At 33.2% G+C, this 18,124-nt stretch overlaps 1 long non-coding RNA gene across 4 annotated transcripts; it reads right to left on the reverse strand.

Annotated features, from left to right (window-relative positions):
* Positions 1 to 5,779: 5,779 nt before the first annotated feature.
* LOC127859031 (uncharacterized) lies at positions 5,780 to 12,315 on the reverse strand. Of its 4 annotated transcripts, none has more exons than XR_008039240.1 (4): positions 12,118 to 12,315; positions 10,511 to 10,628; positions 9,974 to 10,090; positions 5,780 to 5,934 (listed from the first exon to the last, which is right to left on the reverse strand). It is a non-coding gene; the product is annotated as an uncharacterized LOC127859031 (long non-coding RNA). The 4 variants fall into 4 exon arrangements; XR_008039241.1 differs by having other exon boundaries at positions 5,803 to 5,934; positions 9,915 to 10,090; XR_008039239.1 differs by lacking the exon at positions 5,780 to 5,934 and adding an exon at positions 9,380 to 9,397 and having other exon boundaries at positions 9,531 to 10,090.
* Between the last annotated feature and the right edge of the window lie 5,809 nt (positions 12,316 to 18,124).

The following is an 18,124-nucleotide window of genomic DNA, read 5'->3' on the forward strand; positions in this document are numbered from 1 at the left end:
GAGTTTAAGCAACGTAAATTACTGCGCTATAATATTTAACAAAAAAAGTCGCGGGAATGTGTACATTACAAAGAGTTCACCGGTCCAGTTTTATTAAATATACATTAACGAATATGTTATGAGATTGTAAATGGTATTAAGAACCGAGCACGTTTTGCTATTGAGTGTTTTTCCCGATATATTGTTGAACTATATTAACTTAAATATAAGCCAATCGGCCTACTACAAACATTCAAGATATAATAATTAGTAGTAGTAGTATTCGAGTTAAGAGACCCCATGCTAAATAATATCCATCAATTTCCGCAACAATTATCAGTTTGATGTGACGATAATCTAGAATGTGTTACAAATGCTGTCGTTATTTAACAACTCGATTTGTATCTAAGAACAGAGTTTAAATGTATAAATAACTGTAAATCATTGTATTTATTATTTAAATAAGAACATAAATTAATTTTGTATATTACTCGCCGACGGGAATAAGTTAGATGTACATTGCTTATACATCTTCTCATTATTTATACACACACAATAACATTTATCTGTCAACAAAATAATTGGTTAGATTTACAGCCACTAAAATTTTAACACAAAAAGAGAAGTGCCGTCTGTTCGGAAGTGTGTAATGACCGTACAATATGATTTATTTGTTTAATAAAAAAAATATGGAGTAAGAATCCGAGCACCTAGGACTATAAAACAACAGAACAGCTACGAGAATTTAAATTCCAGTTAGAGCATAATTTGCTTTATGTTATAAGATATATGTATAATATAATATAACATTTTTAGCAGTATAGTTCTTACCCCGCACGTTTAAAACGACAGTCAATTTATATTTATTTAATGAAACAATATTAGAACGTTGGAATGATGATACACCGGTTAATAAAATACTAGAGACTCGATCTGTGAAAAGGGGTTTAATGTACATGTGCGTAAAGTGTCGTCCTAGAATAGCTTGTGCTGTCCGCACAGGCTACCCCGGTAATTAGGGACGACACTTTCCACATAAACTCGATTTTTGCTTAGAAGAGACTTTCGTTAAACGAAAAATGTCATAAAAGCGGAAAGTGTCGTCCCTGATTAGACTGTGCGGACTCCACAGACTAATCTGGGACGAATCTGTACGCACATGCATTTAAACTCATTTTCACAGAGCGGGGCTCATTATGTATTTGCTAATATTTATTTCAAATGTTTTGAATGTGCATTTTCCTGTTGCTCATATGGAATAATAAATATAATTCAAAGTTTTCAAAGTATATCGGCAAGCAAAACATGGTAACTAATGGAATAAGGGCATACTCGAAATGGTAAAAAAATATCTTCATGTATCTACTTTAAAACGTTAAGCATTTGGTGTAAACTTTTATGTAAAAATGAGATAATTAAATAATAACTTGATAGAACAGTATCTTATTAGTGTTCACAGTTTACAAAACAATAACAATTTGTAATAACTTGTGAGCTTACTTATAAGAGAATGTCACAAATATCAAACAAACAGTAGTCTATACGATAAATCATCGTATATTGTGAAAAAGAGTTGTTGAAAAATCTCCAGTATAGGGTCAGTAACATAAAGGTGGGATTATGATAGTGCTAATGATAATACTAATAATGATGATTATATCAATCACGGTGATAATGATAGTGATGATTATACAGCTAGGAAGGGCAAATAGTACGATAACACTGAACATGAGGCGTGGTGCCTAAGTCATAAGTCTACAAATACAGTTCATTTTACACGCTATGGCATTTCCTATGTATAATACATACATGCACACGCACTTGTGTAGTGATTAAAAACTATTGCAATATCCGTTTCAAAATTGTAGTATGATTGAACGTACGTAGGTCCCCATACTATAAATAGGGTACTCGCCCATCGAACGTTTGGGAAGGTAACCGTAGAGAAACGTTTAAGCGATTAAATAGTACGATTATACGTTTTATCGAATTCAGTTCATAAAATTGCTAAACGCTAATGTGTACAACTCTTTATGATAGAAAAAGTTTTATAAAATTAAACAAACATCTATATTATAGAACTATTCCGACAATTCGTAGAAATTCTGATGGGTATTTAGGCCAAACAATGTTATTAATTTCCACTTACATATACAAAAAGTAGGAGAGATAGGTCGTTAACTTGTTTTTACTATTCAATTGAATAAGAATTATTTATTAATATACAAATGACATGAATTCAACTTTCAAATCTCTGTATAATCTCTTTCGTCACTTGTTGGCAAATTACAATTATTAAATTTAGATAATATGATCGCAAAATATACAGCTGGTTAATTAAGTGTAATAAGCAAAAATGATGAAAACTTAACATGGAATACCAAAATAAACTTTGGGGTTCGTTAGGGAACCAGTAACTTGTTAACCTCTTATACTCCTCGTAAAATTAGTGATAATTGATGTTTTTTAGGGTTCACTAGAAATAATGTTTTATCTGTCTAATTTGCAAATGTAATACTTTATGTGTATTAAACTTATTATAAACGTAAATGTTACCATTTGATATATGTATATAAAGTTGTAGTGTGTAATAGTAAAAGTAATTACCAATAATTGTGGCAAAAGTAATTTTCATGTACCTTATTTTGATCCAACCTTAAACGATATGTATCTAGTGTCTTGTATTATTTTAATACTATTTTAATACCCGATATGTATCAAAAATAGACACAGCGTTTTTAAAGAAGACAGATAAATAAGCATGAGATCTATCAAATTCAACAACAACATTTATTTCAGCAATGAAGCTTACAATAAAGCTTCTAGCATACAATAGTAAATGTCTGTTTTTAGATATATTCCGTAATGGAAAAAAATACTGATTGATAATGCTACAAAAATCAAAAAGTAAACTCACTGATCGCCTTCCCTAAATAATTCTGTAATTGTTGTTACTTCGAACTTCTGTTTTGAGAAATAAAATTTTGTGAACTAAATGCTGTTACAATTTATGTACTGTTTTATGTGGCCTGTGAAACAAATTAAAATATATTCTGTTCTGTTCTATAAATATACCTCTGGATCAGTTGATTGTATTTATTATTTGATAAAGGAGTCAGCAAACTATTAAAATAAAATTGGTAGATTTTTGCATAAGCGTTTACACGCCAAATTCGATTTTTTAAATACACGGAATAAAATTCTCATTATATTATTCATTTGAAAATGAGCAAATAAAGAAATATAGAAATGTAATTATAATTGTATATTTGGTAAAGATATTTCATTCTCCATTTATGTAATACCACTTATGATGTTGTGGTTGTTGTTGTTATAAAGCCACTTGTTTACAATGTATTTAATATAAGAGAGACGGACATACTTTATTAACTTATTGTGTTAATCAGTTTTCAAAAATACAATTTGAAGATCAGACGCAATGGAAATATCGATTCTTTAAGCATTCTTACGTGATTTACATATCATCAAATATTTTATGAAAATATTAAAGTAATGTAAAGCTGTGTGATTTAAATCAGAATGAAGATGTATAACATATTCCTGTCAGTTGATATACTTTACAAATGCTTTTATTTGCCTTTATATATATATCAGCAAAAAGAGTTAATTAATAAAGTATCAATCCTGTGTATTATCTCCGTTCATTGAAAAATACAGCGTCAATAAATGACAGACCCCAGCATATCCACATTATGTGTATAATCCTCATAAGCTCTCAACGGACCTACCAATGGGTTAATGCATTTTTTTTCCTGTGCACCTGTTAGTTTTGATCACCGCTGATAATGATCGCTGCTCTGTGACCACAGCATGATATCAATGAACGGGGATAATACACAGGATTGGGGCCAATATTGAACCCAATAAAGTACATTATTGTTGTAACTATGTACTGCATAGCTATTGAAGATTGCAAAATGGGTCTTTCGAACTGGGATTCATGTGTATTTTACTGTAAGGTAACTTCTAAATGATTTTGGGGTTTCAGATATAGTTTTATATTATAACAAAATAAGTAGTTCTTTGTCGTTTAAGAACATGTATACTACATATACAATATTATCACATTCTATATACACTTATACAATTACTATTGCCAATTCATGATTTTGCGATATGTTGTTTGAGGAAGGACATTTGTTGCACGCTTTAGGATTTTTGCATCCTCTTTAAGTATGAATATTTAGATTTTTGCATCCTCTTTGAGTTTCACAGTGAGTGATTGACTAACTATGCGATTTACTTTTCGACGGTGTGATCGACTGACTGCGCGACTGTTTATGTAAGCGAGTGACTGACTGAAAGAATGTTTGAGGGACGGACTCACTCCGCGAATGAACATGCGATTTAATGACAGTGCGAGTTTACAAGTGCGCGATTGAATTACAGTTACACTGATTGAATAATTTGGCTATAACTTTTTTTCATCAAACGCCATAAAACTGATAGAATGTAAAGAATGTATGTGATCTGCCGTAAATTCGGATAATGAAAATATTGAGCCGGAGGGAACTCACTAATTGACTAACTGTAAGAATGGGATTGGACTGAATATGCGAAAGAAGCTGTGAGTGAGTGACAAGTGGGGTTACTAGATTAACCGAAAGCGCGCGCTTTCGGTATCGGTACCGAAAGCGCAAAAGAATTACCGAAAGCGCATTGAATATATGCGTCCGTCCGTCCCTTCTTCGTTAATCCGTCCGTCTGTTCATTCGTCAGTTCGCTAATCCGTCCGTTCGTTCGTTCCTTCGTACGTCCGTCCCTTCGTTCCTTCGTCCGTCGGTCCGTACGTTCGTGCGGCCTTTCGTTCGTACATAACATAACATGAACTTTGTTCAGTCTGTGCGTCAATGTCACCTATCAGCCTTATCGTTACTGTCTCTCATAACGCCTCACTATGGTGTGGTCTTATGTCAAATATATCTATCTTGGTCTGATGTGCAGATGTAGTATCTTTAAATGCGGCACATGCAATACAATAATTAATTCAAGCACGTACACTTAACAAAAAACACGATATTTCTTTATTTCCGTTATCAGTTTAAAAATGATGGTATTACTAAACAGTAAAACAGATTAATGCACTTGGCCGCTAGATGAATAATGTTATACAATTATTCTGGGAAAATTTATTATTTCAAAACATGTTTAGTTGGTGATGTTATTCACGTCCAATAAATATATCAGTTCTTCTTATCAACCAGATGCCTGTTGTCTACTACTGTTTCTTATCATAATTGTATATATATAATACACCATCAGCGGCCGAGCGCAGAATACTGCGCTTGGCCGCTAATTTTTGTTGTGTGGATTGCATCAAATTAAAGGTCAAATTCCGATATTGTATTACAAAAAACTGCTTTTTTTTATAAACATATCAAGCACGTAACAAAAACATACGATATTTCCTTATTTAATGTAGCATTTTGCAAAAGTAAAGCGCTTTATATATAACCAGGTTTTATTATTTCTTTCTGGTTGAGTAAAAAAAAATTATAACATATAATATGTGTGCATAATTTATAAAAAGAAATAAAATGAAACACTTGATGTTTTATAATTTTGTTAAGTGCGCGTGCCATTGAACGTTAAGTTAAGCGAGAGATGGGAATTAAATTACCGTACACATAATTAAGAACTGAAACTATTCTGTCAGCTTGATTTATAAATCATGTTTCATCGCGCCAATATATTCATTATTTCAAAAATTGTGTATAAAAGCAAAACGATTGAAATTATGTCCGAAACCCAGCTTTTCACATAAAATGACCTTGAACATAACGCCAGCAGACCCGATTGAATACACTCCATTTATTCCAATCAGGTAAATAACAAATACAATAATAAAACAGGGGAAGTCTACACTGTGTATTAGCAACCTGCTGTGATGATCCCTATCTTGTCAGCTCAATACACAGGCACCTGGCTACCGTACTGGAAAAAAAAGGATTAACTGTCAAAATAACTGATTTCATTTATTGCTAAACTGTTGTGTACATTTAAAATTAACAACGAGAATGGATCAATATCACCGTTGCACATTTTTATTAATTTCACAGTAATCTGTTCTTTAAATAGTGATAGCCTAATGAAAGACGGCGCTAATAAAGAATAAAGTGTGAAGGTGGATATTGAGAAATAAGATCCATTTTCGCATGACACTGGCAGTATAGAATGTAGTCTTATATAAATAAAACACATTTAAGACATGGATAAAAGATAAATAAGACACATTTGAATCTCGCATTTCTTAAAAAAAAATAAGCACGTAGTCACAAATAAATAAGATACGTTTAAGAAACAGAAAAAAATATATATAACATACATTTGCATATTTCATTTCTTAAAAAAAAGCTCGTGAATCTGAAGCAATACATTTATTTCTGACACATTATTCTAAAAGTCGACAGACAACATAAGTTCAATGAGGGAACCACAATTAAATAAGATCCATTTTCGCATGATACTGGTCTAACGAATTTTTCAAACATTCAATAAATAGAGAGCAATATCTGGCTGTCATCATCGAACCTAAATTTGGTTGCAATGGAAGTCAAAATTGATGTGTAATGTTTTGTTTTTCAACTTCTTGCTCCAGAAAATGTTTTTTATTTACTTTCTCCATGTACATTAGTTAGTCCGTTTTAGCGTTATGATTAACTCAAAAATAATGGTGAATTGAGTGTTAAAGATTTTTATCAAAGTTGTAACATTATGCAGTTCATAAGGAAGACGTTATACGAAATCTAGCAAAATAACGGCGCACAGACATTTCACTTAACAAACGTAGTAGGTGTACGTTTCGGCGGCTACTGCGTCTGACTGCACTAAAATAATAACAATGCTATCAAGCAATGATCGTAAAATTATATTTGTTAAAACACACACGGCAACATAAAAAAAACGTCTTTTCATAATATGTAAGCTTTCCGAAACGTCACATTTCAACGTTGAAACTTCTAAAACGCAGTCAAATTTGACCTTGCCCCGGGGCTCACAAAAATGAAAAATTTCTTATATAAGGCCTATTTTGTTAAAACTTTCAAAATCTTCTCGTCCATAATCATTGGGCCTAGGGCTATCAAATTTGGTATGTAGAGACATCTTATAGTCCTCTACCAAATTTCTTCAAATTTTGCCCCTGGGGTCAAATTGGATCCTGCCCCGGGGGTCACAAAATTGAACATATGCTAATAAAAGGTCTTTTTTATTATAGTGTCACCCCTATTGAAAGGGCCAGCCAATTCGGCTTATGAGACACCCTTGCGTGTATACCATGTACCTCCCAACTCCTATCACTATGCCAGGCGCCAGGCGGATAGAAGTCGGTAACCATTCATGTTTAACGCTAACGGCTCACGAGCCGGCCATATCGTGAGTGCTAGTATAAGTGCTAATATAAGGCCTATTTTGTGAAAACTTTCAAAATCTTCTCGTCCCTAACCATTGGGCCTAGGTCTATCAAATTTGGTATGTAGAGACATGTAATAGTCCTCTACCAAATTTCTTCAAATTATGCCCCTGGGGTCAAATTTGACCCTGCCCCGGGGGTCACAAAATTTAACATATGCTTATATAAGGCCTATTTTGTGAAAATTTTCAAAATCTTCTCGTCCTATAGGCCTATATTTAAGTATTTGCACATGCAGAGAATATTTGAATAGCCTTTTTTCAGCAGTGGAGCGATACAGGGCCATCATGGCCCTCTTGTTGTATAGTATCAGGTACTTCGTTACAAATGTGTTTCTTTTGCCGTTGATAACTGAATTTGTCATCCGTCCGCAATAATAATAGCGCCTTCAAGCGTTCCATAAATAAACTGTGAAGAAAATGGAAATCTGGCTGGCTACACTTGGCGACAATATGGTTATAGATCTTTCACGGTGAACGGCAAACGAATTGAAAAGCGATTTTTTAAAATATCCAACAAAGGCGTCGATGATACCAGATTTATAAAACACGTTTTCAGGTTCACAAATACTGACTATAATCAAAAGACGGTAATTATGTATTACGGCCAGAGCGACGCTTATTTGGGACTATCGCACGGAAACCGGAAACGAAATGATCGCGAATAAGACAATTAAATGATTTTCACTTTTTCCATTCACCTATATTTATACTCAAACTGTTATTGTTATTGTTGATGTTTGCTTACAGTTTATACTTAACGATTGTTAGTAGCATATATTACAATATATGTTTGTACTGACCGTATATTTTAATAAGACATAAACTGTTGCTTGTTGTTTTTACAGCTTATTATTAAGTTATCTTTATTGTCGATAATGAGCCTTTGCACACACTTTTTCGAGCCAATGTTTGAAACTTAAACGGAAAAAAACGATCGCTTACATCTAATTTTACTTTGATTGTTCGTGTGTTCTGCTGTTAAATGACAAATGGTCGATAAAGTGAAGTAAGATCAACAAATAATACCCACTGTAAGAACGTGACCGTCGCGTTTAAACGTGAACTCAACGAACGTTTCTATTGTGGTTCGCGAACGTTATCTACATCGTATGCGTTAAAACAATTTATATCAATAACTGCATTAACCAAAATTAAAGTAATATTTTCATAAAATTATAATAGTTGATGACTTATTATGCATTTTTCAAAGAACAGAATTTAAAACAAAGTACATGCATTTTTCAAAGAACAGAATTTAAAACAAAGTACATTAAAAAAAAATCTTCGTTTATATGTTGCTTTGAACCAAAACAAGAATCATTTGTGGCTCGGCACGAGATAAGGACACCACCATCTTGTCAAGAGATGACTTCTTCATTATAAAAGTGCAAAATCTGACAAATTAAAATCAGAAATTTTAGCTCTGACTTCTCAATAGGGACGAATTTGTGACACTTTTTATTTTTACTATTTAACACCGATTTTGATTAAAATCAAAACAAGTATCATGTGTGGCTTGGAACGAGATCAGTACATCACCATCTTGTCGAGAGATGACTTCTTCATTATACAAGTGTAAAATCTGACACATTATAATCTGAAATTTGCGCTCTGAATTCCCAGGTGGGGACGAAGTTGCGACACTTGTCATGTTTAGTCTTGGACACCGTTTTCGCAAATTTTGTCAATAAAAGCCAAACGATTTTATGATATGCAGTGCATGTAATGACCAACCTTATGACTGTAAGCCTCGCCACAAATGCCGTTGTAAATGGTTAAACTGCTTAACACATACATTGGGCCGCAAAATGTAACAGGCAAAAAAAACATAATGATATCATGGATGAAATGAAAAGACAAATCCAGCGTATTTCATAAAAAAATAAGACGATTGAAAGGCCATTACATAACATAACAAGGTATGTGTTTGTAAAACACAATACACAATGTCCCCTTTTGAGCGATTTTGACCCATATATTTGACCTTTGACCTTGAAGGATGAACTTGACCTTTCACCACTCAAAATGTGCAGCTCCATGAGGTACACATGCATGCCAAATATCAAGTTGCTATCTTCAATATTGCAAAAGTTATGATTTTGACCCATATATTTTACCTTTGACCTTAATGTTTTTGTAAAAAAAGTGTGACATGTGCATAATACACCCCATTTAAAATCAATGGATGCAATGTAAAAAAGTACATTATTCACAGGGAGCTAGAGACAGACAGATTTGGAAACTAAAACAAGCAAATTCATTGACAATGTGTAAACAGTGCTGAGTGAGCATAGAATTTCTTGTATTCAAATGCTTGTGCAGAAACAACATAACATGTCTACATTATATTCCCTTAAAATACTTTATCATGCTTAAAATTCATAATTATGGATGAAAGGCTGATTAAAAAACAGACACAAGATATACATTTATGCCATTATAACCACATATTCACCCTTACAAATAAAACTGTATTTTTAAATTCTTTGATGAAAACTGACCTCTTAAGTCTTCAATTAAATACTTGATATGTTAAAAAGGTCCATCACAAGACAATTACTGGGCAATACATGTATATAGTCCGTGTTACCACCCACACACAGCTCAAACTGACGGTTAGATGTAAATATGGTAAGGTAAGGTTGCACCAGGATCTGCCAGGTTCATTTGTGAAGATCTGCAGTGAAAATATATAACAATGACTGATAATTTATGACTGCAACGTTCCACAAACACATCAATAATACATCAATACAGTGGTAACCACATGTTATTTTTCCCTGCATTGTTGTTTTTCTTATTGAACTTAATATTTGTAAAAATAACACAACACATTATTAATCAAATGATACACTGTTATCAACATGAAAATAAGATTTTTGTTTTGTACATAATTTATTTCTGTTCCCTCCAGATATGCATAGTGAAAAGAGCTAAGGCATTTTTGTTTAATAAATTCTGTTAGTTTTTATCTAAACATCCGCATACCATGGATAAGATAATCAATAAATCATATGTTGTTTTTACTAATGGAAAAAATAGAATAAATACTAAACACAAATGAGGTAAACAATACATGGTGTGAGTCATACCATACCTGCTAATTACAGTATAAGCACATCTTTTGGTACTATGTCATTATTCCCAATCAGTATGTTATGATGTGGATCAGCTTTGGACACATGCCCCTACATGTATATCATTGGAGTTCTTCACTGAAACAACAAGATACAGGCCTTAACAAAATTATTGCAAAATATATATGTGTGGTTTTAATTATATTTAAACATAATATATTACAAATAAAAAAATGCCCACACAAGTATTGAATCTGGTAACAATCTTACCAATATTCCAAAACATATGAGCAGACAACCTTTAAATTGTCTAAAACTGGAAACTATAGTCTCTTAAGTGACCAAATTTGTGTTGTTCTACATTTTTTATTTCTATATTTGTTTTAACGAATCATTATCTTTGCGCATCACTGTTTTAATTTCAACTTGATCATAAACACTTAACTGACATTGATAACGCATTCATTAATACTTTCAGTGCGGGAACCGAATTTTGAAGGCCTTTGCAAACAGTCTGGATCCAGATGAGACGCAACATAACGTGGCGTCTCATCTGGATCCAAACTGTTTGCTATTCTGATAGTATTTTTTGAAAAAAAAATTGAAGAAATGCTAATTGTAGAAATTCAGCAGACAACATTTTAGCAGACGACAAATTTCCCAGCATGTAAAGGGTTAATTCTGGTGTTACAAATAGAATTGTGATTGCTTACAGTCCATTACAGGATTGCACACAGATTTTTAACACAAATTTTATAATACATGTACAGTCAAGTTACCATTACCGGATCAGTAGCGTAATAAAGTTGTTCTGGTGAAAAGCAATAAATGTTTTGAGACTTCTTTTACATCAGTTTGATTAAATATTACCTTTGCTCACTGATTCAGCATATAGTCTTATTTTTAAACGCAGGCAAAATGTATTTGTGATACCTTTTTTTCGCTGCAGAATTCATGCATTAACAGATCAGTTGTAGCCATAACGGATCACGTGATCGAAACCACTCAGGGGGCTTCTACCACGCTATTTGAACTGTCGAAACATGACCTGTGTTGTTTACAATGCCCAAATTACATTGCCAGTTGTAAATTATATTCATTTGTTTTTGTTATAATTGTTTTCTATATGTGATTGAAAATGCTGTGTTCAAAATATCATCCAAAACTGACAACTATTTATCGGGAAGCGCATTCTTGAACATGAAAGTGATCCTCTATGGGTAATGATCCGGTAATGGTAACTTGACTGTATCTACTACAACCCAATTCCATATTCATTTGACAGTCTTTCAGCTATCAATTGATCAATCATCTTAAAAATCAATAAAGTGAAAGTTGAAAACTTTGAGAAGCATATAAGCACTAAAATTTATCAAAGATGTGTTACTACAGTTGATGTCATTTTAAAATCGTATAATAAGAAATGATTTGACAGATAAATTGTGAAGCGTTTTAGATTTTGACAACTGTGTAACAGACAGAAATATCCGCTAAAATCGTCATTATGATAGCCAATACGTCTCATAAACACGTTATGATTGATGAAATATATTCTTTTTACATGAAATGTTTTATCCACATACTACTTCTTGAAGCAAACAAACTGAAAATCTATGAACAAATATACCTTGGCAAAATCCAGAAAGTTTATCCGAAAATTAACAATGTTGATCTGCCATTCCATGCCCTACTGTTTTGATTGTTATATTAACTTAGGTTAATCTACACCATAAAATATCAAAATAAAAAAGGTAAACATCAATATTTAAGTATCCATCGTGTATTTTTAACATCAAAAAATAAAATTAAAATAACTAAACCATAATAAACACCATAATAACGGACAGCGATTACCGTCTGCAATTTCCTTCTTTGTTCATATCGTATGCAGTTTTCAACGTTATCTATATTGTATGCAAATTCCGTAAGCGTTTTAGTGAGACCCTTATTAAATCCATGTCACACAAATTCATGACAATTGTGTAAACTAGGGAGATAATCAATACTGTTTCATTTCTGTGTGTCATGACGGACTAAGTCATATCGGGTTTTCATTCCATGCTCTCACATACAGTACAATCTCTGCCATCACAATAAAATCCTTCCACATTTAAGAGGATTATATTTTTTGTTTAAGACTTATATTATAAAAATGAGTGTCATTTTGTTTTAAATTTTGAAAATAATATATATGTTTAGGTTCATAAAAAAAATTACCTAATTAAAAGATAATAATAAAAACGGGAAAATTAGTGTACCACGTGGCTCGGCTATCGTCTCGTAGCCACAGGTATTGTGCGCGTGGCCAAATCACTTTAATACTATCAATATGTCATAAAACAACATTTTTCATCATTTTGACAAAAAAAATCCAGTTTAGGCGGAAAGTGTCGTCCCTGATTAGCCTGTGCGGACTGCACAGGCTAATCTGGGACGACACTTTACGCACATGCATTATGCCCAGTTTTCTCACAACACGAATCATATAGTCTGGTAATTTATGGATGAAACGATGTATTTTACATAAGCTAGTCCTATACACGTATAAGCGTGCAAAACATTACAGATGCCCAACAAACATGCCCATATCGGCCCGATATTGGCTATGATGGCATATAGGCAGAGGTTTGCCGATGTTGGGCCAACATCAGACCGACATTTATGTAAAACAATAATTATTTTGTTAAAAGATAAGACCTTTTTTGTAATGTTCAATTTTAGTGAATCCATCTGGTTTAATAACGTTTGAATGGGTAGCATATAATATAAAATTGATATTTATAGGACAATGTCGGCCCGATGTCGGCCCGTTGTTGTAAACATACTTATAACCCGACAGTTTAAAGTATGATATCGGCCCAACATAGGCCCAATATCATAATTAACACTCAAGAAAAGGGTAACTTTGATTATTTTCTTTTTAATTACTTGTTGCATTAAATTTATTTGTATATGTCTCTTTTAAAAAGCGTGAATGATACTCAATGGTAAACAATAAAAATTTAATGGTGTGTCCAGGAAGAATAACAGTTGTCAAAATTAATTACCCCAGGTAGTTGTTTCCCTTTTCATTTTAAATTTGCAATGAAGATCTGTCCCGGCGTTGGAAGTATCCAAAATAAAGAATGTAAACCATCTAAATTTATATAAGATTATATTATAAAATACCTAACATTTAATAAATATATTTTTCATATTATTTCTTTAAATATGCATTTAATATATTTTCCTTTAAAATATATTCAGTTCTGTATGATCATACAAATATGCGGGAGATATAGCTGCATTGAATTATTTCTAAATTATCAAGGTAAAAACACTCCGACCTGAACATTTTTAGCTATTCAGGTTAGGAATCAATTTTAATTGATTATCCACAAGATTTGACAATGTTTGTTAAAGCTTTTTTTTCTGAAATTGTTATCTGTCATTATTTGTCACATGTTTTCGCGACTGACTAATGTTTGTTTTCTTCATTGCATGTCAAATGAGGTCGCCAAGTAGTATAACAGGCAATGAAATAAACAAAAGGCAGCTTTTGGAACACTTCGATTGTCTGTTGCGGTGCACAGTAAGTTGCCATAGTATGTGTAAAAAGACGAGGTCACAGTTCAAATATTTATATATATATAATTAAATCCGGATTGTTTCCCTTTTTCAGAAATAGTCTTCATTGTAATGTAAAAAGTGTAAAGAAATGCTATTGGTTAAACTGCCCAGTATCGTTAATTCTTGCAACCCTGTTTGAAGATAGAATGAATATCCTAATAATATGAGCCTACGTTGCATAACCATTTTCAGAAGCTGCCATGGGTTACTTGAAATGCTGCATAAGTTGAGATTGAGTCCAGAGAATGGTTTCCAACAGCCTCTGATCGTGACGAGGGCAAAAAAAACAAGTTCGGACAAGAAGCGTGATGACGTGTCACAATTTATTATAACACGTGTGTTTAAACTGTGAATTAAGTCTTCTACTGTAATCATTAATTATTTAAAGGTCTCTTTGAACTTGTAATTACTGATTTTACACAACTTTTCTTTGAATATGCATAATGATGGAAGCAGTGATTTATTATTATTGTTTAGCCTTTATTTCCTAAAAAGCTTTAATTGTGTATGTGTTACTTTTTAATATATTCGTGTTATAATCATTGTAATTTGGATTTTTTTTTCAAGAAAAATCAGTCGGTTTGTCATTTAACAGTTTGTTTAAATATGTTAAGTTTTTACCCTCTTTACCAGTAGAATTATATAGACTGTTTACATAATTTGTTTTACATTTGTTGTTAGTTTTGGAATATAAATATTGTTTACACCATTAGAATAAAAAATTTGGAATGTGTAATACATAAGTATATTATTTTACATTTTCAGTTAAGTCAGTAGCATTATTAACAAATACTTTAATTGTTCCATTTTGGTTAAATATAATGTTTAAATAAAACTTTGTTTGAAGAAAGTTGTCTTTCATTTATTTAAGGAACTGGTTTAATGGTAGGCCCTTAACAATACCAACAACAATAACAAATAATTGAGGCTAGACAGGGACTGGGGAATTGTTAAAAGTATGTCGGCACCATGCTGGCTCAATGACGGTTACGCCGATATCGGGCCAACATTGAGCCGTGTTGCACATCCGATCTCGGGCCGATAAAAAAATACCGATGTCGGGCTGATATTAAAATAAATATCGGGCCGATATCCGACTGATATGAACTGTTTGCTGGGTGCTACTTAAGTCTAATGATCTCAATATATATTTTCCATTCACAGAATTTCAAATCGACACGAGGGTGTATATGGATAAAAAAAAGACACATATGCATCAGCATCAATCCTTTGACAGGTTTGGCCGTTGGGGGGACATGAGGGACGACGATACAGAAATACTCCTTCAGTCAGGTATGTTGTGTGCTTTTGAGAGTAATTCAACAATAGGAAGGGATGCCCACGATTTTACATGGTCCATTTAGCTTTTCTTGTGACGGCCTTCTCATGAATACGTCGTTTGGTATATTACTCTGGATTGTGCTGAATCAGCAAATCAGTAAATATCTTATTCCCTAACGCTTTCGATTACACGTCTCCTTCGGGAGTTTACACAGACATACGTAAATGTTGATCAAAATGGTGTCCACGTTTGCACCATAACTGGCATTTCCCCGGAGGAAAAGCGTGTTTAGTGGTTTGTGTCCCGCGTTCATATCTATAGAAAACAGGTGTTTTGTGTTCTGCAGCAAAATAAATCAGCAATATAACCAACACAATAATGTGCAAGTCTAATATTATTTAAAGTTGTCGCGAATTATTTGAGTTTATTACGTTTTCAAATTATTAAATTTTACAACACCGTCACTATAATACAGATATACATCGTTGTTGCTAACACCGCCGGTATCACATTTTGTATGTTATCATGCGTTTAATGTTTCACGTGCTTGTCTGGCGGGAATCGAGCCTATATATATTGTTGTGATCGTTTCACAAAGGGTTCTTTAAGTATATGTTTGCTTCGATACACTTATACATTTGATAGTCATAAAAACATGTTTCAGTGAAATTCCAATAATGGAAATTAAATTAAGTAAACTTTCTTTGTGTTGTAATTAATCATTTTAATTTTAATATCAAAATGTGGCTTTTTTATAATGTTTAAGACATTCATCAACAAAATGTTCTTAACTTACTTATAGCGTCTGAACAATTATTTCAGGTGTTGAATCAGTTGCACGTGCAAAAGATATCGATTCATAAATGCGAATGCACAATTTGACATGTAATTAATAGCCTGCGACCACAAGAAGCGGCGTTCTCCTGGTCTAAACTGTGTGTGATACACTGGCGCCGGGGATGTTTATCATATCTATATAATGATTAATTAAACAGTATGCGAGTTATTCGTGTTCGTATTCGTGTTTCATTTGACCATTGTTTCTTCGGCTCAAAACAGCATATGGCGATGATACCAAACGTATGGAAGATGCGCTACAATTAATATGCTGCAACGAGGGAGCTGATGGATTTTCGTGTTTTCCGATCTGACATATGCACATTTATGCGTGAGTTCAACGCAATTCGTTTGACTCGCCAGCTTATTGTTTGATGCAAACAGTATACGTCATGTGCTGAACTGCATTTGCTTTATAGCAATTTTTAAATTAAAGAGTAAAGAGAAATTAACTTGTTATTTCACAAAGCTGTGACTTGCGATACACGTTTTTGCTGCACACGTCTACCGTGCACTTTACTCTGTTTCCTAAATCCATTTATGCCTAGTGGACTCTCCCATCCTTCTAAATTGGATGGATGTCTGGTACATTTATTTCTATATTTAGAAATTTTCTTATAGAAATTCCTTTAAGCAAACAGCGCAGACCCTGCATCATGCGCTGTCTCATCTCGGTCTACGTTGTTTGCCAAGGCATTTTTTCTAGACGCTAGGCATAAATGGGTTTACGTTGCCGCAAGTAATGAGTCAGTGTCACATGGGTTATTGAAGCTAGTGGAATGACAAAAACAAGTATACTATTGGTCGACTTTAATAGGGAAGTGTACCGTTTCTCTGCATATACTTTTTTTGATGGAAGGATCTCTTATATGTACAAATGGACTTCGTTGTTTTCCGTTTTGAATAATTATGTGCCTATCATTTTGAGTTTAGATGTTTGGGCGTGGACAGAACCGTGTATGCAATAATAGCCATGCCAACGCAAACACTTATTACAGGTATATTCACTAAGAAAAACGGTATGATATATCGTTTTAGTTTAACCCATTTATGCCTAGCGTCTAGAAAAAAGGCCTTGGCAAACAGCGTAGACCCAGATGAGACGCCGCATGATGCAGGGTCTGCGCTGTTTGCTTCAAGGAATTTCCATAAGAAATATTCTAAATATAGAATTAAATATACCAGACATCCCTAATTTTGGAAATAAATTGGGTGGGAGAGTCCACTAGGCTTAAATTGGTTATGGCTATAATTTTAGCTCAAATACATCTAAACCCTTATGCTTATTGAGACGGCTCTCGAGTCTGTTTCCTTAGTACCATTTTGGGAGATCTTAAACAAGCTTTCACAGCACAGTGGGGAATAAACCCAATATATTCCTTAGTCGCTTGGCGGACACCATTTATAATACGCCACGGCGACCTTGATATACTTTTCGCGGGTACATTTTTGACCCACAAGACATGGTAATCAGTAGCAAAATTCGTATCTGTTACTATAATTTGTGGTGATAAACTTCATCACACCGAACATAAACACATGCTTTCTATTAATTTGTGTTTGTATTTCAATATTGGCAAAGCAATAGGTTATATCATAGAAGAAAGAACAGTACATATATATGACAAACATGGTTTTATGACACGGCATGTCAGTTAAACCTGGCATTAAACCATACGTAATTTAACAACATGAACCATCTAAACTCAACATAAAATCATATTTGTTATGCATCCTGTTTCTTTAGAATAAAAATATAAGAATTCCACAGGATATGGTTATAATCATGTATGATGAATAAAAAGAGCTGTATCATTTCATTCGACCATCACAAAATAATGCATCACCGATGTGTCAGATGGTGAAATCACGTGACAGTCAAGATGTTGAGGTCCGTGCAGAGACA

The sequence above is a fragment of the Dreissena polymorpha genome, chromosome 14 (genome assembly GCF_020536995.1).
Source record: "Dreissena polymorpha isolate Duluth1 chromosome 14, UMN_Dpol_1.0, whole genome shotgun sequence".
Taxonomy (NCBI): domain Eukaryota; kingdom Metazoa; phylum Mollusca; class Bivalvia; order Myida; family Dreissenidae; genus Dreissena; species Dreissena polymorpha.